Source organism: Grammomys surdaster, unplaced genomic scaffold (genome assembly GCF_004785775.1).
Source record: "Grammomys surdaster isolate TR1022 unplaced genomic scaffold, NIH_TR_1.0 130, whole genome shotgun sequence".
NCBI lineage: Eukaryota > Metazoa > Chordata > Mammalia > Rodentia > Muridae > Grammomys > Grammomys surdaster.
This window is the reverse complement of record NW_021604588.1, coordinates 11,968,776-11,994,427: the sequence shown is the minus strand read 5'-3', so window position 1 is coordinate 11,994,427 and position 25,652 is coordinate 11,968,776. Positions and strand designations below refer to the sequence as shown.

At 41.4% G+C, this 25,652-nt stretch overlaps 1 pseudogene; it reads right to left on the bottom strand.

Moving 5' to 3' along the window:
- Positions 1 to 4,207: 4,207 nt before the first annotated feature.
- On the bottom strand, positions 4,208 to 4,785 carry LOC114612560 (annotated as a pseudogene).
- Positions 4,786 to 25,652: the final 20,867 nt, after the last annotated feature.

The following is a 25,652-nucleotide window of genomic DNA, read 5'->3' as shown; positions in this document are numbered from 1 at the left end:
AGACAACCCATCCTTCAGTTTCTGTCCCACACTTTGTCTCCATATTTGCTCCCTTGAGTATTTTGTTGCTCCTTCTAAGAAGGACCAAAGCACCCCCACTTGGTCTTCCTTCTTCATGAGCTTCATGTGGTCTGTGAGTTGAATTTTGGGTGTTTCAAGCTTCTGGGCTAATATCCAATAATCAGTGAGTGCATACCATGTGTGTTCTTTTGTGATTGGGTTACCTCACTCAGAATGATATTTTCTAGTTCCATCCATTTACCTAAGAATTTCTCGAATTCATGGTTTTTAATAGCTGAGTAATACTCCATTGTATAAATGTACCACATTGCCGGGCGGTGGTGGCGCATGCCTTTAATCCCAGCACTTGGGAGGCAGAGGCAGGCAGATTTCTGAGTTCGAGGCCAGCCTGGTCTACAGAGTGAGTTCCAGGACAGCCAGGGCTATACAGAGAAACCCTGTCTCGAAAAAAAAAAAAAAAGTACCACATTTTTTTTGTATCCATTCCTCTGTTGAAGGACATCTGGGTTCTTTCCAGCTTCTAGCTATTATAAATAAGGCTGCTATGAACATAGTGGAGCATATGTCCTTGTTATATGTTGGAGCATCTTCTGGGTATATGCTCAGAAGTGGTATAACTGGGTCCTCAGGCAATGCTATGTCCAATTTTCTGAGAAACTGCCAGACTGATTTCCTCAACCAAGAAGAAACAGAAAGAACAATACAAAATATCAACAAAACTAGGAGCTCGTTCTTTGAGAAAATCAACAAGATAGATAAACTCTTAGCCAGACTAACCAGAGGGCACAGAGATAGTATCCAAATTAATAAAATCAGAACTGAAAAGGGAGACATATCAACAGAAACTGAGGAAATTAAAAAAATCATCAGGTTATACTACAAAGGCCTATACTCAACAAAACTGAAAAATCTGGATGAAATGGACAATTTTCTAGACAGATACCAGGTACTAAAGTTAAACCAGGAGCAAATAAACCATATAAGTGGTCCCATAATCCCTAAAGAAATAGCAGCAGTCATTAAAAGTCTACCCACCAAAAAAAAGCCCAGGACCAGATGGTTTTAGTGCAGAATTCTGTCAAACCTTCAAGAAAGACCTAATACCAATTCTCTTCAAACTATTCCACAAAATAGGAACAGAAGGAACACTACCCAATTTGTTCTATGAAGCTACAATCACGCTCATACCTAAACCTCACAAAGACCCAACAAGGAAAGAGAACTTCAGACCAATATCCCTTATGAATATCAATGCAAAAATACTCAATAAAATTCTCGAAAATGGAATCCAAGAACACATCAAAACAGTTATTCATCATGGTCAAGTAGGCTTTATCCCAGGAATGTAGGGTTGGTTCAGTATTTGGAAATCCATCAATGTAATCCACTATATAAACAAACTCAAAGAAAAAACCACATAATCATCTCACTAGATGCTGAGAAAGCATTTGACAAAATTCAACATCCCTTCATGGTAAAAAGTCTTGGAAAGATCAGGAATTCAAGGCCCATACCTAAATATAGTAAAAGCAATATACAGCAAACCAGTAGCTAACACCAAACTAAATGGAGAGAAACTTGAAGCAATCCTACTAAGATCAGGGACTAGACAAGGCTGCCCACTCTCACTCTACCTATTCAATATAGTACTGGAAGTCCTAGCCAGAGCAATTAGACAACAAAAGGAAGTCAAAGGGATACAAATAGGACAGAAAGAAGTCAAAATTTCACTATTTCCAGATGATGTGATAGTATACCTAAGTGACCCTAAAACTTCCACCAGAGAATTTCTAAACCTGATAAACAATTTCAGCAAAGTGGCTGGATATAAAATTCAACTCAAACAAATCAGATACCTCACCTCTTAACAGGTGCCAACACTTTCCAAATGTGTGCTACCAGCTAGTGACTAAATAATACCCATGACCCTGTGAAAGACGTGTCATATGCAAATGCAATGTTCAATCGCCTGACATCAAAGGCTCATGGTCATCTCATAATGCATCACAGCTGAATCTTTACCCTTACAGCCTGACCAACTGCCCTCTCCAGGAGCTCCTGGTAGGGAACATGGTCTTCTACATAAGATATGCCCTCTGCTGAGTGGCTTTTCTTAAGAGTTTTGGTGGGAACTTCATGATTCCACAACTCTCCAGCTCTGTGTGTTCACAGAGTCATAGTGTACAGATAACACATAGGTCCCCTGTCACCTCAAGCAGTAACTAGGATTCCTTGGACCATGGGTTCTAGAGCTTTATGTGCTTTGGCAGCCGAATCCTAGAAGTCACTTCTGTAGGTACCCTTGTTAAACAAACAAACAGAAAACATGGTGCTTCAGCAACTCTCTCTTCTTAATGAGTTTAAAAATGCATAGATTTCAGTACCATAGATTTCAGTAGTAGGCAGAGTCTGGCTAATCCTAAGATGCCTTGAGAACATCGTTCTATTGCCCTAATGCCTAGTATTGGCATGCTTTTAATGATATCAATCTCATTAACAACCATACATTTCTTGTCCACAACTTGTAGCTTACTCCTTTTATGGCTATACGGCATGTTTTCCAAATCCTTCCTCTTGCTTTTTATTTCAGATTATTTCTGTAAATCTGGCTCAAGGAAACCAGCCCAAATTATGTGGCAGGAACACCTTGAAACTCTGCCTCCCATAAGAACAAGATGGAGAGAAATGATTGGCCAGAGTATAACATAAATGGCCTCCAGTTCAGTTCCCATCAGTGTTCATGCTCCTATCTGAAACTTCATGGGTGCATCTTTATGGTTCACATTCCTGCTAGCAGCCTAGTCTTCCAAACTCCTACCTGCTTCATTAATTATCCTCTGCTTACAACAGTCTACTATTTCTCTGGCCTTCATCTCTAAACTCTTCCAACAAACTTTTTCCAAACTAGTTGTGAAAGTCTAAGAACCAAATGAGAGAGATTCACTGGAGATACCAATACTTGGTTCTAGTTGCTTTTCTTATTACTGTGATCAATACCTGACAGAGACGTTTATTTTTCATTTTCTATGTGTTTTCATAAGACTGTATCTTTATGTTTAGCCCACACTGACTGGTAGTCCTCTTGCCTTGGTAGGATTACAGCTATGCACCACAACATCTAGAGAGTCTTCTGGTTCCTTTATGTGGTAGCTGAGTGAGAAGGGTTTTTGTTTTTTGGTTTCAAGGTTCACAGGGTTCAGCCCGTAGTTTCTTGATCATAGCAATAGGAGTGATTGGCAGAAGAAAGCTGTTCACACCATACTAGACAAGAAGCAAACTAAGAGAGACAAGTAGGGGCTTGGGATAAGGTGTACCCCTCAGGCATGCACCAATGATCTTATCTTCCTCTTCTAGCCTCACCTAAAGTTTCCAAAATTTCCCCAAAGAACTGTTATGACACATCTCATAACATACATAACAAGGTTTCTTTTGTAAGTTTAGGGAATCATGTTGAGAGTATCTCAAACAAACAAACAACAAAAACAAACAAACAAACAAACAGATAAGCAAAAACAAGAGTTTGTGACCTGTTTGTAGTAGACCCTCAGAGTTCCTGCCTGAGCACTTCGATTGTATCTTTTTGTTCCTCTAAATCCTTTATTTCTGCAGTCAGTGGGACTTTAGCTTACTTAGAACTGGAGGGGTTTAAGTTAAACAGTTATAATCACGAGCAGTTGGCATAACTCAAAAGCCGCTCAGAACTGGTTTGAATCTTCAAGAATCAGAGTGATGGAACTTTGTACTAGTAGCAAAGGACGCAGGGGCCAAATAACTGAGTCAGTTTATAACCCAAATTTACATTAAGTGCTAATATGGTTTTTCTCTTGTATGCAAATACTATTTAACTTTTGAGTAAATAATATATGAGCATGGTTTGAAATAAAAGTGTTCAGGAAAGCTGACGGTAAATGGTAGGATTGTAAAACCATATAGACTTCTTTCTGGAAAGCAGTTGCTACTAGTGGAGTCTTACATATCCTGCAAGTCATGTTCAATACCTACACAAAACACATATATATTTCATTTCTTTTTTCTTCCTTTCTTTTCTCTTCTCTCCTCTCCTTTCCTCTCTTCTCCTCTTCTGTTCTTTTCTTTTTTTCTTCAATAAAAGTCTTTTATTGCCTCCAAAGAGCCCAAATTGTACTTGTGATCAGGATCTTGTCTCTGGAGCTAGGAAACTGAGGTCTCACTCACCAGCCTGCTGCAGGGTTCCCTTCTTAGACACACAGATGCTGTTGAAAAACTTCCTGATATCCTTCTTTTTAACTGTTGTGGCTTGCTGAATTAGAGCTGCTGAATTTGAAACAAATTCAATAGCATTTCCTTCAAGGATTAATTCATCCTTCTGAGCTTGAAAGACAGAACAAGTAACACCTGTCCTCATCCGAACCCTGTGGATGTATTTTTCATCCAAGAAATTTCGGATTTCAACCAAAGACCCATTCTCCTGAATAAGGACGTTGATGGGGAAGTGAGCGTACACAGACCTCATCTTGTAACAGAAGCCCCCATAACACCCTTGATCATGTTCTGAATGTGACTGCAGATGGTTCTGACAGTGGGCAGTTCCTTTCTGTTACCCCACCATTTGTCAACCCGGAGCCTTTTCTTTTTCTTATCAAGAAGACTCAGCAATACATTGATGTGATTGAATTCCCTCTGCAGAGTTCCCCTGAGGCCCTTCACAATGACTGTGTTCCCCTTCAGAGTGATGTCAACATTTTCTGGAATGTCAACAGTTTGATTGCTGAGAATGTTCTTCATTCTAGAAGTAGATGGGGCAAAGAGAGAATGTCCTTTGTCATCATGTTCTTGTAATCTCGTGCATGTTTCTTATTCCTTTAAAATATGGATGCTAGCATTGTAGTCTGATCTTTTTCACTCAACAATATAGTGTCCTTGGTGATTAGACCATGTCAATTCATATTCAGCTGACCCGTTATGCTTTAATGGCTACATACTATTCAATTATAATAACATATCAGTTTGTTAAGTTCTCTACTGATACGTTTCCAACAGAGTGTGTCTATAAACAAAGCTTCAGCGAGTTACAACTGGCATGCTGTTCACATGTGTACTGCTCATATATGTAAAGTCCTAAAATTATATTTACTAAGAAGAGGTACTCATACCCACAGACACACCACAGTCCCACACATATATACATGCACACACGCACACGCACACGTACACGCACACAGAGAGACAGAGAGAGAGAGAGACAGAGACAGTCAGACAGAGTTTTGATAGATAATGTCAAATTTATTTGACCAAAGGTTTTATCAATTTATGTAACCATTGTCTATGAGAGGAGTGTGTATCTAGCTACATTATTGCCAACATAATATATTCCCAATATTACAATCTTCTATTATGTAGTCGATTATAATAGGAAAGCTTATATGCTGTTTAGTTGCAATTGTCTACTTGACACAGTCTACAATCATGGGGATAGAGTCTTGGTGAGGGATCGTCTGGACTAGGTGAGTCCAGTGTGCGTTTTCTGTGGGAGATGTGCTTTTATTCCATTAATTAAGATGGGAAGACCCATACAGCACTGACATTTTTATCTCAATGATTCATCCATTGATAGAAGCAGTCCTTGGGGTCCTCACTTATTTTTCTATTTGCTTCTCCTTTAGGTCTAATGCATATTTTATATATTTAGACGCCACAGCATCTGATCTGTAGTATTTACAAGTGTTATTTCTTCCTGTCGAATCCTTTATTATTATGCCATTTATCATGCTATAGTGACCTTGTCTGTTTTTATACTTTCTCATTCTTCATTAGTTTTTATATTTTATTGTTTATTACAGCTGCTGCAGCTCTTATCCATACTTTTTATCTAACTTGCTGAATTCTTTAGCGCCAAGATTTCATCTTGATTCTCTCTTGTAAATCTCATTTTGTTGAATTTCTCACTTGCACAGTGTGTAGTGCACTGACACTGTTTTTGAATCTTTTTCCTTGAAACTTTCCTTCTGAATTATGTTAAGTATTTTGTTGATTTCCCTTTTAAAAATAAGCTTCTTGAGCATTTCATTGCAAGTATCATGCTACTCTATTATTTTTATTTGTGTCCCTGTGTCAGTATTTGTATGTACATCTGGTATGTCAGTTTGCCTATATCAATTTGACCTTAATAGCAAAAGTCTGTTTGCTTGTGCCCGGGGTATTGTTTGACATGCTCTTTGGATTTGGTTCAAGTGGGCCTTGATATCCATGGCAGTTTTTTTTTAGCTGTAGTCAATGTTGGCAACAGCAGAGAGTGTCTTGGTGGCCTAGGGTCTAGGAATTATGGGATTATACTACTTACTTGTATGCAGTAACCTATGGTGGGCTGTGCTTGCTGGCAGTTCTGTGTGTAGTTTTCCTGGTTGTGGGTATGAATAGCCTATCAATTTTTATATGTCCAGTGAAGGTCATTCTGATGGAATCTTGTGACTGTAGCAAGGCATTCCCAGTCTCATTGCTTACTGGGGCCTTAGAGAATAGATTTCCTAAGTGTCTGAGTGAATCAAGTCATTCTGAAAAGGCAGGGATATTTTCCCAGTTTGTATGTGGATGAGCATGGACTCTTCTCTGTTTCTGAGAGCCTTTTGGGGCCTCTTTGGCTGTCGAGCCTGATTGCCTGGCTGCTTCCCAAGGCTGACAACATTTACATAGGGTCACTTGGCTGTTGACTGGGCATCAGCACAGTTGCGTGGATGCTTCCAGGGTGGTGGGAGGATTGGGAAACTATCCAGATATCTTCTTGGGGCCTCTGTAAGATGAAGCAATCATAAGCTGTACTGCGCTATGGGAGGCTAGGCTGAGCCTTACATTGGTGTGTAGGATTTGGGGAGTAGCTGTTGGGGAATAGTGTACATTGGCTTGACTTTCCTCTGTATTTGAGTGCAGCAGTATGGAAACACAGCAGTTTCACTAAGTGGGCTCAGGATCTGCAAGGGTTACAGGGTTCTCCAGCAGTAAGTGGTCCATGGCTTAGGTGAGACTTCCAGGGGCCTCGGCTTACCCTTCTGTTGGCCTGCTGAGTATCTTTTAGTGGGAGATGTTAGCACCTATGCTATGTGCTTAGGTATATGTATATAGGTATAGGTATAGGTATAGGTATAGGTATAGGTATAGGTATAGGTATATATAAACTCACCATGCAGCTCTTTGGCCTTTTACTGCCATTTCCCTTCTCTCCAATGCAGCCCCAAGCTGGAGAGTTGTCTTAGTTAGGGTTTTAGTGCTGTGAGCAGCAGACACCATGGCCAAGGCAACTCTTGTAAGAACAATATTTTATAAGGGTTGTCTTACAGGTTCAGAAGTTCAGTCCATTATCATCAAGTTGGGAACATGGTAGCATCCAGGCAGGCATGGTGCAGGAGGAGCTGAGAGTTCTACATCTTCACCTGAAGGCTACTAGCAGAATACTGACTTCCAGGCACCCAGGGTGAGTCTTAAAGCCCACACCCACAGTGACACACCTATTCCTACTCCAAGTGCCACACTTACTCCAAGAAGGCCACACTCTCTAATAGTGCCACTCTCTTGGCCCAGCATATACAAACCGTCACAAGAGTCAAAGTGTCATTATTTTTCCTTTGTTCGGCCTCTGTTGGGGAGTGAAGTGCAAATGTTCCGTGTCCTTTCTTCTGCTGTGTTGATCCTGGAAGCTATTTATTCACTCTGATTTCATGTTTTTTTAAATTTTTCTTTTCATTTCATTTACCTTTCCTCTGTCCTGATGTTCACATTCTTTGTTATGTTCTCAATAAGATTTCTTTGCTCTTATGGTGCTTTTAATTTTTTTTAAAAACTTGTGATTGTAGGGTTTTTTTTTTCTAACTCACATTTGAATTTCCATCATCTTGCTGTATCTCTCTGTCTCCTCTGAGCCTTTAAATCCCTTCTCTAAGGATTTGCTAATGTGATGATTTTGTTTTTTTCTTTTATTTTTAAAATTGTAATAGTTGTTTAAAACTTTCAACCATTTTCTTATACGTGTTCTCTCAAGTACTTGCACTTTCTGCTTCTTTTGGGTTTGTATCCACTTACTCCTTTAAGTCGATACTCATTGTGTCTGTCCTTTCTGGGTGAGCAACGTGCCAGAGATCTGTGTATGGGTGGTGGCGGGGGGAGGGGCACTGAGATTTGTTCAAGCATTCGGGGATTCTTCTTATGACAGGATGCTGTCTGCAGAGCTTGTTCTTCCAGCCTTCCATTCTCCTCAGCCAAACCAGATTGGAGCAGCAGTGTACTCTCAATATAGAGTCTCCCTTCCTCCTGCCATTCTGACAGATTGCCTCTTGCAAACAGCTTGCTTGTACGATTCCTCATTCAGTTATCCCTTCCCGATTTATCAAGGCTTTGTATCAAAAAGTACCAAGGAAGACTCCTTCCGGACTCTAGTTCTGCCCTGTAAGATGTACTCTTGTTTTGGGAACTCTAGCTTTGCATCAGTTCTAAAGCCATAAGCATCTCTTCCCAGCTGCTGTTGTTCTTGTGAGATCTTTAATTTATGAAGTTTCGTTTATATAGTGGTTCACGGTTACATATATCTCACAAAATCAATGTTCTTCAACATTAAGCGATATGCTCTCAGTACATCGATTTTGTAACTCAATAAGTGGATGTTCACATATCAGACCCAGCTTGGGGTAGATGGTTCTCAGGTCAGTTTGCAGCCATATGGCCTGGGGTGAGCTGCTTAATTTATCCAACCTCCAAAATCTTCCTCTCTAAAATGCATGTAACTGAACTCACATTCTGGGGGTATGAATGACTTGAACAAGATCAATAAGATGTTTTACATAGCACTTGGCAGAAGAAACGCAGTGATAATCAGTCTTGCTGTCCAGGGAGTTCTGTGAAGTGCAAGCTCCTGGGGTCAGTAAAACTCCCAGCAGATTCCAGAGATAGAATCCTAAGTACTGGATTTGAATCCTCTTTGGAGATGACAAAGGTGAGCAGAGCTGAGCAACAAGGCATCATGCCTCTCAGGCTCTGCGGTGGATATGGATAGTGCCTGTGCCTGCCTGTGCTCTAAAGGTCAGGAATAGATGCATGTCACATGACTTGTAGGCAGCAATAGACCACACAAATGTGAACATTACTATTGGTGATGAAAAGGCCTCATTGGAAGAGGGTAATTAAAATCTTAGAGGGGTGCCTTTACAGTGAACACCCGTGGCATCCAAGGCCCAGAGAGGACAGGAAAAACTTAGACTACTTATAAGGACTACAGGTTAGAAGCTCAGGCTCAGAACAAGGCTGGATGATGATAACACTTTTACCTGTTGACTGTGAGGACTGGGAAGTTTCCTGCCTAGGGAAGCTCCAATCTCCTTAGCTGTACAGTAAGGTTAATCTACCACTTCGTTCATAGGGTAGTTTTGAGTATGATGAATCACTAAACTCTCTGAATTTTAAAATTTAGAAAACTGTTTAGCAGTGTTTTGTGAAGGCTGGCTGGGATTCCGTTGGGTTGATGTGTGGGTCCCACATCTGTCTCACCACGGCACCAGGGCCACTCATGGAAGACAGAGGCTTGGGATGTTTGACTGTGCTCTCTCTACACTGGCACTGAGAGGGCATAGGGCTATGTGAAGCCCCAGGATCCCGCTCTGGGAGTGGGGGGTGCAGTCTGAAGTCCCAGGGCCAAAACGCAGCCAGGGACCGTCTGGTTCTCAGGCTCCTAGGCCTCTAGACACTGCTAGAAGCCATGGAAGAGTCAAGAACAAAATGAGGTGTAAGGGCTGGATTGGCCTGCAGCCAAAGGGGAGGGGTGGGGGGAGAAGCTCTGGCTTTGTCCAGCAGGGATGAGAGTCTCGCTTGGCTCATCTGCTAGCTTGGCTTGTTTGGGTTGGTGGTCTCCGTGGCTGGGAATGCATAGAGGTCTTCTTGGGGGAAATTAGGCGGCTCTGTAGAAGAAGGCCTGCTCCATTGTTCCCCTCTGCGGATCCAGAAGAAGAGAAACAGTCCATGGTTTTAAGATGTTTGTTGTCATGATGGAAAGTAGATGAAAACTGTACCCCAGTTTTCTCAGGGCGGGCCTGAGGTTAAATACCTTTTGCAGAGAGGAGGGTCTGGGAAGGAATGCTTAATTGGCTAAGCCCCTCTGGCCTTTAAGTACCTCATTAATATGGAGATTTGTCTTGAGGCTCTGTGGCCTGTAGTCACGCCCTCTACCTGTGGAGGGGCTAGGGGGCATCCTCTTTACAAGACTGAAGGACACAAATCTATGAAGGGCTTCGGCTTCATGTTAGGGGCCTGGAGCCTGGGGGCGTGGTGAAATGTCTGCTGTTCCTTGCAGGGGACCTTGCCGGGTCTCCAGCGGTTTCTAGCTGGTGCTCAACCAGAAACCAGGCTGCCTTTCACTGTCCTACAGGATTCTCTTTCTTCGGAGCAGGATATGACAGTTTCTTCATTATTCTGTTTCCTTGATTTTTACATTATTTTGTTCTCAGCCTTTGTTCCAAATTCAGTCACCCAGCACTTCTCCTGTTTCTCACCTATGTGAATGAACTCCATAATAACAGATTCAGGGAGGAATGCTTCTAACCCTATTGGGGGGTGGGGGAAGATAGCACGAAACTACTTAAATTTAATTTAGTCTTCACCCTCGAAGCGAAAGATGAAGTAAATAAAGAATTTGAGTCTACAACTATAAATATGCATTGTCTTAAAACAAAGAGGTACAGATTTCCCCCAAGTATTTCTAGTACAGGAATGCAACCTCTTTATCGGAAGTGATCAGTGAGCATGTAATACCTCACTGAGAACAGCTTCCTCTTGGTCTTAGGGATGATGGACTCATCGGTACACATGCAGAGGCCAGAGGGGATCGTTGAGCTGCTCTCCATTTTACATTTAACCTTATGAAAAATTAACTAATTCTTTGAGAATTTCATGCAACGTATCTTGAGCATGTTCACCCGCGATTCCCTCTCTTAATCTTGCCAGGGCCACCCCCACCTCCACAGGCCTTCCTCCCACTCATATCAACAAGACCCCGGGATCCCCAGTCTCTGCTTCCCAGTGCTGAGGTTGCAAATGTACATTACCACACCTGGCTTCACACCAGTGGGTGCTAGGAATCCGAACTCCGATTCTTGTGCGTGTGCAGCGGGTATTGTAGCCACTGGGCCATCATCTTTCCAGTGCATAGATTGGTTTTCAAGTGGTTATAGTAAGGTCAGTTTACAACGAGGACAGAATCCTAGACTTACAACGCTGCTAGCTATCTACGGAGCTGGCTTGTTGAAGTTTACAATAATCATGGGCGCCATGTATGATTTCCTTATTTGTACTTGAGGAGGCTCAAGGTCCAGATGGATGGTCAAGCATAGTGGCCATAGAGGGATTTAAACTCAGCCTGAAAATTCTAAGCTTCCGTTCTTTTTAACAGAGGTGCAACCCACGTGGCATTAGGTGACTCACAGTGGTATTCCACTTAAGCCCACATCACGAACGTGAGTTGTGCTATGGGAGGTAAAGGGACAGCTTCCGGTTCCTACTATGAATAAATGCTAAGTTTACTCTAAGGCAGACTGATCCAGGCAGACCCTTAAGTGGTAGCAGTTGAAAGATCATTCAAGCTTTGAACTTTCAAATGAGAATAAGCATAAGCTTGTTCTGAGAGGTGAATGAAATGAATGCATGTGGCATGCCTAGCCCCAGTGTGGCACTCGATGAGTGGCACGTGACATGTGGCACTTGATAATTAAAGGTCAATGTTTTCAACGACGGCAGTAGTGACAGACAACAGAACTTGTTCTGTGCGAGTTCGGGAGCAAGACTGAGTTGCCATCGAAGTAGTTTGAACATACAGAGACATGGATTTTACAGGCAGTGTACTTTGCCCTTCGAAATGGGCTAGCCTTGCCTTCGTCGGCAGTGTGTGTTCACATTTGTTTCTGTGCACTGTACATTTACACAGATGCACTTGAATAGCGTCACATCTTGGCACCTTCCACAATTTCCTGCCCCCTGAAACCCCACAGTGCCGCTCTATCTGACAAGACAGCTTTGGCAAGTCCAGGTTTATTGCCCATTCCCTAGGCTCTAGGAAGCAGGAGCCCTGCTAATTTGCTGCATTCCAGCTGCCAGGGCTCTCCCCTGCTTCTGGCACTTGCTCCTCTATGGCTTTCTGATCCTGTTAAGGTAGCTCCTAATTGTCTCTGGCTTCTCATCCTTCTTTTTCTCTGTGAGTAAAGCCCATCGTGTAGATCATTGAATGCTAATCAGTTAGTTAATGTGCCTTCCATTTGTCCGTGGGCTTATATCTGCCCCACTCTTTTCTTTTATGTTGGGGCAGGTGCATTAAAAAAAGGTCCTTATTATTCTCCTAATCTCTCCCGTGGCTCACCCCTCCCCCTTCTCTTTATCTTCCTCTCTATGCTTTTGCTGACACAGCAGATTCTTGCTTCCTTTGATTTTTTTTTCCAAAGTACAGGCGGTTGGTTGCTTAACCCCTTGGTGTCAGGAGTTTATTTATGAAGCCTTTCCCGATTATTTTCACGCTCGCTCGTGTTTCCCTTTATCTGACACTAACTTTAAAAGAATTCCTTTTACGTCCTAGAGTGAAGAATGCCTTAGAGTATAGCTAGGAAGGCGAGCAAGAAGAGCGAGCACAGAGAGGTTGCTTCACCTGTTATTTGATGTTTCTTCTCCCCTTCTGTTATCTATTTCTTATCTGTTATAACCTGTATGGCTTTATCTATATTTATAGTTCTACCAATATCCATGTAAAATGTTGGTTGATATAGAGTATAGCAACCTGGGAGCAGACCAGGCATGGTGAGTAATAAAATTGAGATTAAAGGGCACACATTCAGACCCTATAGCTGAATCCTCTCCTCCTCAAGTGGAGAAAGGAAGGGCAGCTGCTCATCTTGGGCTGGGTCCTCACAAGGATATCAGACTACTCATAAAATGCTAGGATTTCAGTACATGATGGAGTTTAGGACCTCAGTTGCTCTGAAATGTCTCCCCCATCTCCATCAAAAACCATCTACTTTTCCTTAAAAGACTATTTTCTGTTTTAAGTCTTATCTCTCTCTGGAGTCTTTCTGGTGCGCTTGGCGTTTGTGGCACAGATTTTTGGCACCATGGCAAGTCGTTTTGTATCTTCCTGTGTGTTTGCATCCAGAGTGTTTGGTCTCATGCCAAACTGTTTAGTATGTTCGAGTTACAACCGCGATGAAACACTGTATATCACGTAAATGCAAAGCTCTTGAGGTTTAGGTATCTTTCACCCCTTTGTCTTAATCTACCAGCAAATTCTTAATGCATGTAAGAACACCCTGGAGACCTGCATTCACAAGATTCTGGCCTTCTTTTTCAGCTAGCTGAATCCCACATTGCAGGTCTTAGGGACCCAAAATGAAGTGAACTGCTGGGGCACATACTGCCTTACTGCTAACAGGGATAGCTGTAAGACAGCTTTCATCTTTCTCTTCCTTGATATTCTTACCATTTTCTCACTAAGCCAGGCCCATATCTGTGTCACTGAAACACACATGTAGCATATGTACATATATGTGATTTTCTTGCTTTTAAAAGTTTTTGAAAACTTTAAGTTTTTTGTTTGTTTGTTTGTTTGTTTTGTTTTTCAAGACAGGGATTTTCTGTATAGTCCTGGCTGTCCTGGAACTCACTCTGTAGACCAGGCTGGCCTCAAACTCAGAAATCTGCCTGCCTCTGCCTCCCAAGTGCTGGGATTAAAGGCATGCACCACCACTGCCCAGCAACTTTAAGTTTTTAATAAACTTAAACTCTGTAAAATGGATAAATGCATAAAATATATTAAGTACTAAAAGTATAAAATTTAATATGAAGCTCTGTGGTGGATTTTATTCTGAATGCCTATTCTAACTTTATAGAGGTTCACTGAGCTGTCTAGAGTTGGAGTCTGATTAATTCTGGCATTTTTTTTTTAAGTTTTGAATACTTGACGGACATGAAGTGCTTAAGTATGTGCCAGGCACTTGTATTTATAGAGATAAGTGAACTGTGACTATTCTAGGGCCATCAACAATGCTGAGAGGAAGATACATATATATCCTAAAAACAAAGGACAAACCACAGCTGCTTTTTTAATAAACCACAGCTGCTTCCAGGCTGTGCTTAAAACATAGGTGTTGATTTGAGCACTCTTCATAGATAAGCTTGCAGTCCATTTCTCTTTCTTTCTTTCTTTTTCTTTTTTTCTTTTTTGGAAGAGAAAAATGCAGCTAAGCAAAAACAAAGAGAAAGAGAACACAATATCTATCAGAACAACACTCATTCCACAATTCAGATCCGTGTTCTTCAGCCTTCCACCCAAGGGTAGGTATACACACCTCCTGTGGATTTCGGGCTGTTCATTGGGTTACTGAGGCCTTTTAATTAAGTACACAGTAGAAATGAGCTGTTTTCACACATACACAGGCCTCAGATTTGCAGTAGGTTGTTGTAACCCAGGATCTGTGGTCTTGGGATGTATTCCTGGTAGAGTGGTCCAGCTGATTCATGATTAACATGATGCAGAGAAGGCCAGCAATTTCCACTGACTCCTGGGGCACTCTCATTTTTTGAAACAGAGCCTGCCATTTCAGAATATCTAACACTTCAAACCAGCTTATTGTTAGGGGTACCATGGCAACAAAAGGAGGCTTTCTGTTATTTGTACCAAGTATAAATGGATGAGGGAGAGGTGTTTGGAGAGCAAACAGCAGTAGTCTGCTGTTTGGCAGGAGGGGACATTTGAAGAAAATGGCAGGAGTAACATCTTCCTTTGCAAATTGACAGGATTGTTCTCTCTCTTCTGCCTCTGGTACTGTACTGTGAGGATTACATTGCAGCAGGCACTGGGGTCAGGGTAGCCATCTTTTCTCAGTCATCTTTTCCCTATTTGTTCTTGATCTGAGCATTCTTTTATAGTGATGTGAGACAATATTTGTGCTAATGCTCTGGGACATTATTCAGGTTCAACAAAACAACAACAAAACCCAGCTACGTCTGTTGTAGGCCACTCTGAGTCACAACCATCTCTTGCCCGGCTTCAGCTTCTTAGAACACAAGTGACTTAGAGTGGATTAGTGTTTTCCAAGACGGGATGGGCATTAGATCAGCTCAAAAATCAGGTCATAAGTAAAAGTTTCAGAGACCTCACCCAATGCTACTGAGAGCCATGGGAAATTATTTTGGTGGTTTACATGCTTGCAGGCCTCTCTCTAACATTGAAAACCCGTGTTCCAGTTGCTCTGTCCTCCTGGCTTTGATCCTATAGATACAAGATCCAGTGACCAGCCTGTACCCAGCTCCCTCTTAGTCCTTCTTATGCCTGTCAGTCTCTTGTTTGGTGACTCCTTTGGTACTAGCAGGCTAAGTGGCAAATGCTCCCCTTGTAGGTCACCCATCACCACCACTGGCAGATGGCTGAGTAATGGAGGTGCTTTGCAAAATAACACACTGTCTTTGTGCTGAATTTACAGCTTCTTTTCTGGTACTCACATGTATTTCCATGTAGGACCAGACTCAAGAGCTATACATCTAGCTGTGTGGCTGGAAGACTACAGAAAGGACAGAGCCCAGAGTGATACAGAGCTACAGATTCTAGGGTAAAAATCGACAACAGATGAGGCTTCAGAAGCATCTTTTTGTGTCTGTGAATCATGCTGAGCACAGCATCCTCCCAGACATCCAGGAGTGCAAAAGTCACACCAGGTGAGGAAGACCAGGAAGCTGATGTCCTGTCTGCATCCTCCTTGGGGAAAAAAAAGAAGGAAAAAAGAGAAATAATTAAAGAAAAATAATTTTCTTGAGTTTGTAAAATGTGGTCCATTGCTGTAATCTGATCTTCTCCTTTTCCCTTAAGGGGAACTATGCTGGCACAGGGCACACTTAGAAAGCACAACCCCATTCAAATCAATAGAAAAGAAAGCCTGCTTTGTCAGAAATGAACTTACCGGTGATCTGGGAGTGTGTTCCTGATGAAGACTTGGCAGGTTTCCAATTGAAGTGACGAAGGATTTTCATGACCAGCGGGTTTCCACGGAGACCTACAATCAAATCAACAGTGTAGTGACCTGCCCGAGTGAAGGGATTGTGTGGCACCTGATAATGAGAGTCAGGCAGAAGGGGTTTATTCACTTACTCAGTGAGATGGAAAGCCTGCCAGACAGGCTGAGATGCTGTGTCACCTAAAGACCTGCATCAGGAACAGTGTCAGTGTGAAAAAAAAATATGTTAAAATATAAAGTATGTGTCTGCAACTACATTTACTAAATATTTTTAGCTATACATAGCAGTAGATTTCATCATAACAATTTGATACACACACACACACACACACACACACACACACATACATACATATATATAATCCATTTTCACCATGTCATCTCTTTTTACCCTATCTTGTCTTCCCACTTCAGCTGATCCATTTACTCTTTCTAATTAGTTTCCATTTAATTTTCATTTTTTTCAGGACCCAGAGAGTCTCATTGGAGTTGCTTATACAGCGAAGGGTTTTTACAGAAGCATGAATAACTCACCAGTGACTAAAACACTGAAGAAAACATTTCTCTTTATCAACCATTACCTGTATATAAACTCTCAGGGTATCTTGAACCCTTCCCCTACTCCGTAGATAGAATACTGATAGGCCCAGTTCTGTACAGACCTTGTATAGATAATCACAGAATTTAAGAGTGGAGGGGCCATGTTATAAAACCTTTGTAAGAATAAAATGATGTAAGAGCATCATTATCTGTACTTTCTGATGAGGAAATTGTCGACTATGGAGTTTTCTAAGCCAGTCAGTTGGAGATGCAGGATTGTAAAGAAAGACCTGCCTGTCTCCAAGGCAATGGTATTGGCTACTGTATTTCCTAGCATCTTGGTTCTGCTTTCCAATTCTCCTTAGCTGAAGAATGACCACATTTTCCAACTGCTGGTCATTAATACCATGGTACCATGTTTTCCAGAACCCATATAGCGAAGGGAGGTATTTTGATGGTGGGAATGGTTATCATAAACAGCTTAGATATTTATCCCCTACTAATCTGCTCAGTTAGAGATGTCCCTCATGAGTCTACATGAACTGATAGGTGTAATAGAAACACCAAAATCTGTGGATGAGAACTCGGGCTCAATACTTGAAATGGCCTGGGTTTTATTCCTGAGGCCAATGCCGATTAGCCACCCCTGACTTTCAGCTCTTTCATCTGTAATGGATACATCTGTAGTTCACACTTGCCAAAATGATTAATCAGAGGGTCCTTAACCCAGGTCTCAGCATGTGGCAGGCACTCAAGACACATTTCTGAATTGCATTACTGAATCCATGAAGGCAGGCCTTGGTCTATGGTTATGTCTGTGGGGCTGTCATCAGCTTTAAGCCATTCTCTCTGGTGAAAGCCTTTTGGCTCTCACATACAGTAATAGCCTTTTCTCTTTCCTGAGCTCTCATCCTCATGAAATATTATGGTTTTCACTTACCACATAACTCTTTTCAAACACTTTATTGTTTTCATTTTTAATGAAATATAAATATATTTCATTATATATTTTAGTACATGAATGCAAAATTAAACACACATCTTACTAGCTTCAAAGTCTGTAAAATTATATGACGCTAAGACTTGCCACCCTCCCAGCTCTCTACCTTTTCAAATGAAGCATTTATGCAGTGTAGAAGGCAACCATTTGTTGTTTTTATCTTCCAAAGGTGAATCTTACAATGCAAAGTGCTCTTTAATCTGTTTTTAATTTTTTTCATTTCTTTACGATTTTTTTCCTCAGTTTACAAATACAGTGAATAATCTCTCATGTTAATTGCCAATTTTCAGACATATCTCTAGGTTATCATGAGATATTCTCTTGAAGCTAATTTTTCAGGGAAGGTTCTTTGGCACATATACATGGACTACTTTTATTGGATTATTTTTGTAGACTATCCAAAGAAGTACAATGTTTGGGCCAAAGGATTCACTGTTATAATTAATCATTGTCTCTGTCTCTGTCTGTCTCTGTCTCTGTCTCTTTCTCTCTCTCTCTCTCTCTGTCTGTGTCTGTCTGTTTCTCTCTGTCTCTATCTCTCTCATTCTATCTCTCTGTCCTTTTTGTTTTTCAAGACAGGGTTTTTCTGTGCAGCTCTGACTGTCCTGGAACTCACTCTGTAGACCAGGCTGGCCTCAAACCAAGAGAGGCACCTGTCTCTGCCTCCCGAGTGCTAGGATTAAAGGTGTGCACTGCCACTGCTCAGCTCAGACCATTCTCTTTTAGACAGCTAAATCTGAACTATTTTTTTTACTGATTAGCTAAAAAATGCTATAATAATAGCCTTTGATATCACTTTGCTTTTGAATATTTTAGTATTTTTCCTCATTTTATTACTTCTTTGAAAAATCTATACAAAGTATATTTTGATCATTATCTCCCCATACTCTACGCCTTCTTCCAGATCTGTCTCCCAGTTGTCTCCTCCTAATTGAAAACCTAATTGCATCACTCATTCTTTCTCCATCCTCCCTCCAACCTCTCCCATGTTCTCTCCTTCCAACAATTCCCACATTTCCTTTTCTCTTCCATATCTCTCTCTCATTCCTTTTTAAACCCTTTTTATGGTTTTTTTATTATCATTTTTACACATACATGCACAAATATATAAATGTTGAGTACATTTAGTATAGCTTGTGTGTATATGATTTCAGAGCTGACCACATTTGATTGAATAACCAATTAGAGAGCTCATCCCTGGGAGAAACTCATATTCTCTCTCTCTCTCTCTCTCTCTCTCTCTCTCTCTCTCTCTCTCTCCTTCCCCCTTCTCTCTCCCTCTCGCTCTCTGTCTTTGTAGTCATTAGTTGCTTGTAGTTCTTTGCCTGGGATGGGATCCCATGAGATTTTCACTGTGTGTGTTAGCATGTCTATGATATCATCATTGTTCAGGCAGCCATGTTGTTGAGATATCTTGGGTGAATCTTTCATTTTTAGAAGATAAAATTTCACAACAGACTTTCCAGGCCTTTTAAATTCAATTGGAAAGTGTTTGTTTACTCCATCAACATTCATGCCACAGTTGCACAAGTAGGCATGTCTTGGCAGAGCAGTGATTGTTGTAGCTCACAAAATTCACAGCCGGGTCAGCCTGGTGACTACTTCTTTCCACTAGCAGCATGCATAATACAACTTCCAGCCCTATGACAGCTAAACCATAGGAATGAAACTTTGAGATGAGTACCAGCTTGATTTCCTCATGTCATACAACTCAAGTGTGTGGTTTCTTCATCGATAGGGTCTTATCATCAAATTCTGGAGTATAACCAAAATATTGATAATAGCCTTTAACATATTTGTTAGTAAATAATACTAGATATTATAGTAGGATATGCTGCAGGCCAAGGGACACTGCATGTGATCTCCACATCACATCTGTCTCCTGGTTATATGACTCATCTTCCAGGTGAGAATGCCTAAAAGATTGACTGAGTCATAACCTCCAAGTGGTAGAGATAAGAGTTGAGCTCAGGTCATTTTGAATTAAAAACTGAGAGTTTATATCAAGTTGCCTCTTATTTTGAAATTCTTGACCTATAATGGGCTTGATACCAGTGGTGGGGAAAGTAATGTGGTGAGGAGTGAGGACTACCATTGGACCATAAAAGATATATATGGATTTAATATGGGAGAGATGGATATATAAAATATGGATATATAAAATTTTTATATCTCCCATTTTTTATATGGGAGAGATGAAGCCATAGAGGATTCATATCTACCTTACCTGCTTGAGATCTTGCTTGGTACCAAAGTCTCCATGAAACTGTTTATTTAAAAACATTGTTCTTTCTCCAATCAAATGATGATCTCATAAATGTAAAAAGAGCAGGCAGGGTAATCCAGTCAACAAGCCAAGCAAGGGGAACCTTCAGGAGATGAAGACTCCTGGGGAAAAAGATGATTTTGTGAGTAAGACTTCCTCCAAGGAAGAAGGATTATAAAGTTACTTCAAGGATCACTGGGTCAAAGGACTCTCTGGGATGGCTGGTCAATTTTGACACTAAGAGATATGGGAGTCAGGAATAGTGGCAGCTCAGTAAGTGGCAGATCCGTACTGGGACTGATGGTTAAGTAAGACAGACCCTAGTGTGAACTAAGGAGCTCAGGTTCACTGAAGCTAAGCAGGGCTCTAGGAGTTCTCCAAACACGCCATGTTGACTCTGAGCATCCTGAAATCTCAGCATTGGTGTCCTTTCTCTGACAAGTCATCACATCTGGTAGGATTTTGTGTAAAGAGATGAATAACGACCTGGCATGGGATGGGAATGAAGTATAGATATAGCCACATTTTTCATTAACCTGAATTATTTTGCCTCACAACTTCCTCTTCTTTTTTTCTCTCTTCTGCTTACACATCTATTCCTTCTAAAAGTTATTTGTTCTAAAAAAAAAACCACCCTCCAGGCATCAAGATCATTTAGGCCATCTGCTTTATTGCAGGAGGTGACACACTGCTCTCCAGATGCCACTTGATGGCTTAAGGATTCCCTGTTGCTTCATCTATTATTTTCCTATTTAAACATCTCCGTTGACAGCTAGGTACCATACAGGCTCTTTGCTCTTATTCTTTGGTGCTCTCCCCTACTTTCTTGGCTCCTCGAGGCTTGGCATTTTCCCCAGAACCAAGAAAAAGCAAGAAAGCTTTAGGCAGGACCTGAGTCCTTGAGAAGCTCACAGTCTCCAAAGTTCCCATCAAAGACTGTAGTGGTGCAGCAGGAAATGTGTGTGTGAACCACCCTGGAGTTTTCTCTTGAGCTTGTAGATATAAGGTATTGGAAACTCCCAGTGAATGACCTGCTCCTACAGGGCAGTCAGAGGATAGTGTAGGGAGTCTGTGTAACCATGCAAGCATTTATCACTGGGAACAGCACCCCAAGAAGGAGAGCCAGGCTTTCCTAACACGGGTAGATCTGCATGTATGTATCAGGTTGAACACCAGCTCAGAGCTACAGCAAGCATCCACGAGGGACCTCTGAATTCATCTTTGAACACTCCAGCTCTAGGACCCAAGAGGCTTTCCTCAGAGGGAACTTCCTGAAGGATGTATATAGGTAACTTCCACCACTGAGGGGTTCAATTAGGAAGCAGAGCACCACAGTTATTAGGGAATTAGGAACACATTGTAATAATCAGTCTTTATATACATATGTAAAAGCACAAGGGAAGTAAAAGCCTAAAAGAAAAACTTGGATGTTCTAAGATAGTTATTAATCAGTTGTCCCAGACTTCTGATGTGGATACACAAAGTTAGAGTTTACAAGGAAATTTTCATGTCAAGCATATCCAGCTGAAATAGGGGGACACTGGAAGATGAGGTATATATATACGCAGGTGTCTATTCATAGCTTGAATTCTATGGCAATTAATACCACTAGACTATATAGAGCAAACTTGATGGAAAACTTGATGAGGGTAGTCAAAGGATATCAGATGAAGTGAGTTTTTGATTGAAGTCACATTAGTCTTTTCCTTAATTATAAAGTTTAAGCTTTATCCTATGAGAAAGGTATCACCATTGAAGAGTTTTAAGCAAGAGAAAGAGAAGGAAGCACACTAGGGAAGAGGAGGCAAACCTAGTGGCTGGGACATTGGGAAGGTGCTACAGTGTCTTCTCAGACTTATGTCTAGCAGATTGAGATGAGAAGGGTGATGGAGATGTCTGAGGATAGAGAAATTACAGGCAACATGGCTGGGTTCATCGTGTAAGAGCGGAGCCCAGGATGACTGACTGTAGGCTGTCTTACTGGGATCTCCGAGTTAATAGTTGTGCTGCTCACTGATATACAGGAAAACCAAAGAGGTTTAGAGAAGAAAAGGATGGGTGTCATTTGGAACAGTGCTGGGTATACAGATCTGGAGTTCAGGGAGAAATTGCCCTAGATATGTAGATGTGGAATGTCGACACGTTCAGGAGATGTTTCCCTAAAATTTTCCTGGATCTCCTTAAAGAATATGAGGAAAGTTATTTCCATACATTTGTCCCTCAGGGAAATACACAGGTCACTTGGAACCTATTCTGGAGGTAATTTGGGGATCAAAGTGTGTGATTGGAGTTTGTTTAGAGTGAGAGAAGATGAGGATAGCCTGGGGTGGGGGAACAATGGAGAAAGATGCTGGGAGGCTGGTGTGAGGAGAGACTGCCCAGTAGTGCACAGACCAGTTAAGGTAGAGCATTTGAAAAGATGACGACACCATAAAATCTGTAGAAAGGGCACAAAAGGTAAAGTTATTTTTCTTTTTAAGGACCATTCTATGCAGCACAAAGAAAATTTTCAATGTAGAAGAGCTGGGGTCCCTAGAGAGCATGTGCAAAGATGGAGAAATGAGGGAGAAGTTGAAGTACACGTGACAATATGACAGGAAAAAAGGAAGGGCAATGCAAAACAAAAACAAAAAAAACAAAAAATCTAGTGCTTAGAAAAGTGGGCAGATGGAATTCGAGGGGAATTCTGAGATACTGTCTTCTCTGTGAAGAAGGGCGTGGGAAGCTAATAGGCTATGTTACTAAGTCCAGGCTACCTGGATATTATGATCAAATTGGGTTACATCAAATGATGGGGCCTGTTTGTTGAAAAAGAAAAATATTTTCAACTCAAGGGGCATGTCATCCCATTTGGCTCCTTCAAGTAGCTCAGCTAAGTTTGCATCTCATGATGGACTAAGGGGAGACAAGTCAAACATGCTTTGATAGGAGTCAGAGCCCGTGAGCCAGTCCCATGACCTTGTTCTTGTGCTCATAACCCTGCCTCCTGTCTCTAGGGTAGCAACTTTGTTTCTCAGTAGCTTCTGCCTACCATGTCAAGACTCTTTCGTCATCTCAGGAATGACATTGACTTTGTCAAACCAACAACCTTTATAAACAGTCTCACAGAATATCCGTGAGGTGGAATCTAGTCCCAGAACTCTCTACTATGGATCCTTTTACAAGATGCATTCCATGCAACAAAATTATAAACCTTAAGAAATTCTACTCAGCCTCAGATCACGTGAATAAGGAGCTGTGTATCACACTTGTAATTACTGAGAAGGCTAGAGAGAAAAAATAATCATGTTGACACAAGTACTTAAGAAATGAAGCTGCTGTGTTGGTTGATATCTTTCTCCATAATAAAGAGAGGGCTAAGTGGTGGGGGATATTTACACTTCAGTGCATGTGGGAGTACAGAAAACAAAAAGCTTGATCAGTTCTTAACAAAAGCCAAAGGGCAAAAGGGCTCATGGAGCATCACCTGTGTTAGCCTGGTTCTTCCTCTTCTTACCTTCCAAAGGGCGGAATGGGAAGTCTCTGAGCTATGTGATTTTGAACTTCCATTTTAGTGTTTCTTATTTTCAAACAATTACAGATTATAACTAACATAAAGAACATTTCTCATCAGAACCCTAAGAAAGGAGGTTGCAAATCTCCCTTCATCCGCACAGCCTCTATTGGGTATTTTCAGACAAGAGAACTCTCTTTCAAAAAAAAATCACCCATTATCAAAATAAATTAACATTGATATGTTACCCTCTGACCTTCATCCCCAGTTGCCCCACAGTGTTACATGTAGAAAAAGGATCGGCTTCAGAATTCCCAAGACTTTTGATTGCCTTGATTTGAGTGTTTTGTCTAGAACAGTTCTTCAGATGTTGGGAGCCGCGTACGCCATTCGACAATGGCGCGGCTCCGTGAGGGAGCCGCACTCAATGGCACGGCTCAGTCAGGGAGCCGTGAGGTAAAGTGCGCCTGACTAAGGCGCCACTGGTTCCCTGCCTCTCAGCCCCGTGAGGGAGCCGTGAGGTAAAGTGTGCCAGAGTAAGGCGCGCCGGCTCCCTGTTTCTCGGCTCTGACAGAGCCATGAATGGGAGCGCGCATGCGCAGGACAGGCCGGCTTCCCTCGCTCTGGCTTCAGTCAGAGCCAAGCCGAGTATGCACATGTACAAAGAGTAAAAATTACTATGCTAATTAAGCCTCACTCTAAGAGCCAATGAGAAACTAGTATGTTAATTAGGCATCATTAAGGAGCCAATGAGCATGTAGTAAGTGCTCCCAGGACTCTATATAAGCCCATGGGTTCTGGGGCTCTGGGTCTTTCGCCACTACCATCTAAGAGAGCTGTAACACCATCTAAGAGCTGTAACACCATCTAAGAGCTGTAACATCATCTGAAATTGCTGTAACCAGTAAATTGCTGTCAGAAGAATCCTGAAGTGTGGCGTGTTCTCCTTTTCGGCGAGACGGCGCGTCACAACTGGTGCCGAAACCCGGGAGGCGGCGCGTCACATTCAGCCTTCTTGACTTTAATCATTTTAAGGAAATGGGCAAGTTATTTGGTGGTATGATTCTGAACTTGGGTCTGGTTGATGGTTATCTATGTTTTGATTTGGGCTGTGCATCTTTGGCAAAATCTCACAATAGTCACAATGCTGGTCTCATACTGACATTAGAGAGCATATAGTTTGTCCTGGTTCTGTTCAAAACAAGTTATTTGGATCAATTATTGAATTAGCATCTACAAAACTTTTTGATTCTCTCTGTACTCTGGTTGTAGTCTAATTTCCCTCAGTGGCTTGCCTCTCATCCCTACAGCGTTAGGTTCTCCTTCTTTACCCTGATCACCCCCCTGTTCTTTAATACATCCCTTTCCCATTTGGGCCTATGACACTCCATGTCTGGTTACTTTCCTGCAAGGATACTAATTGCCTCTTGCTTGTGCTTACTGCCAATCTTAAGCATGAAAGCCCTCAATTTGTTTGGGCTGTGTCACTCCATATAGGACACCTATGCTTAAGGGTCTTCCCTGGAATCCAAATATGAATAATTTGAATGATTTTCAGGTTTATTTTCTGGATCGTGAGATTTCTTAGTAAAATAATTATGGTTGTAGAGATACAGATTTTAGTTATGACCACAGGTACCATGTGTAAATAGTTGTCATCAGGTTTAGCCTAGACTGAGACTAATGAACTCATAGACCTGCATGTTGGCTGAACTAAGCTGTACTTAGATGATTTGGGGATTGACCTCACTCATGTGTTTGGAGGATCTATGGAGACAAATTTATTTTATCAATTTTTATCTTCCTGGAATCCACAGGTTGATATCAGACCAAGCTGGGCAGGCTCCTTTCCTGGTACAGAAGAGAGAAATTCTTCTCATGTTTCTGCTCATCTTGTGTCTGGTTGAAGATGGGAGTGGAGAGCAATACCAAGATATGACAGCACTTACAGGGAAGGACAAAGAATTGGAACCACAGATTTAATCTGTGGTATTGAGGCTGCTATGTAATATAGCCTTATAGGCTAAAAGCTAGAAACCCTCTATTTTGAATCCCTAATTTAGAAGTGTCCTTGAGTACTATCAAATAATGAATCTTTTTAATCAATTAAAATCATTCTTTGGCAATGTCATTCATATATATATATATATATATATATATATATATATATATATATATATAAATATATATATATGTGTGTGTGTGTGTGTGTGTGTGTGTGTGTGTGTGTGTGTATATATATATGATGTTCTAATACTCTCACCCTCATTATTTCTTATCTCCTGCTATCATCTACCCTCCCCTGCTTCCTTATAGATTTCTTCCTTGTTCATA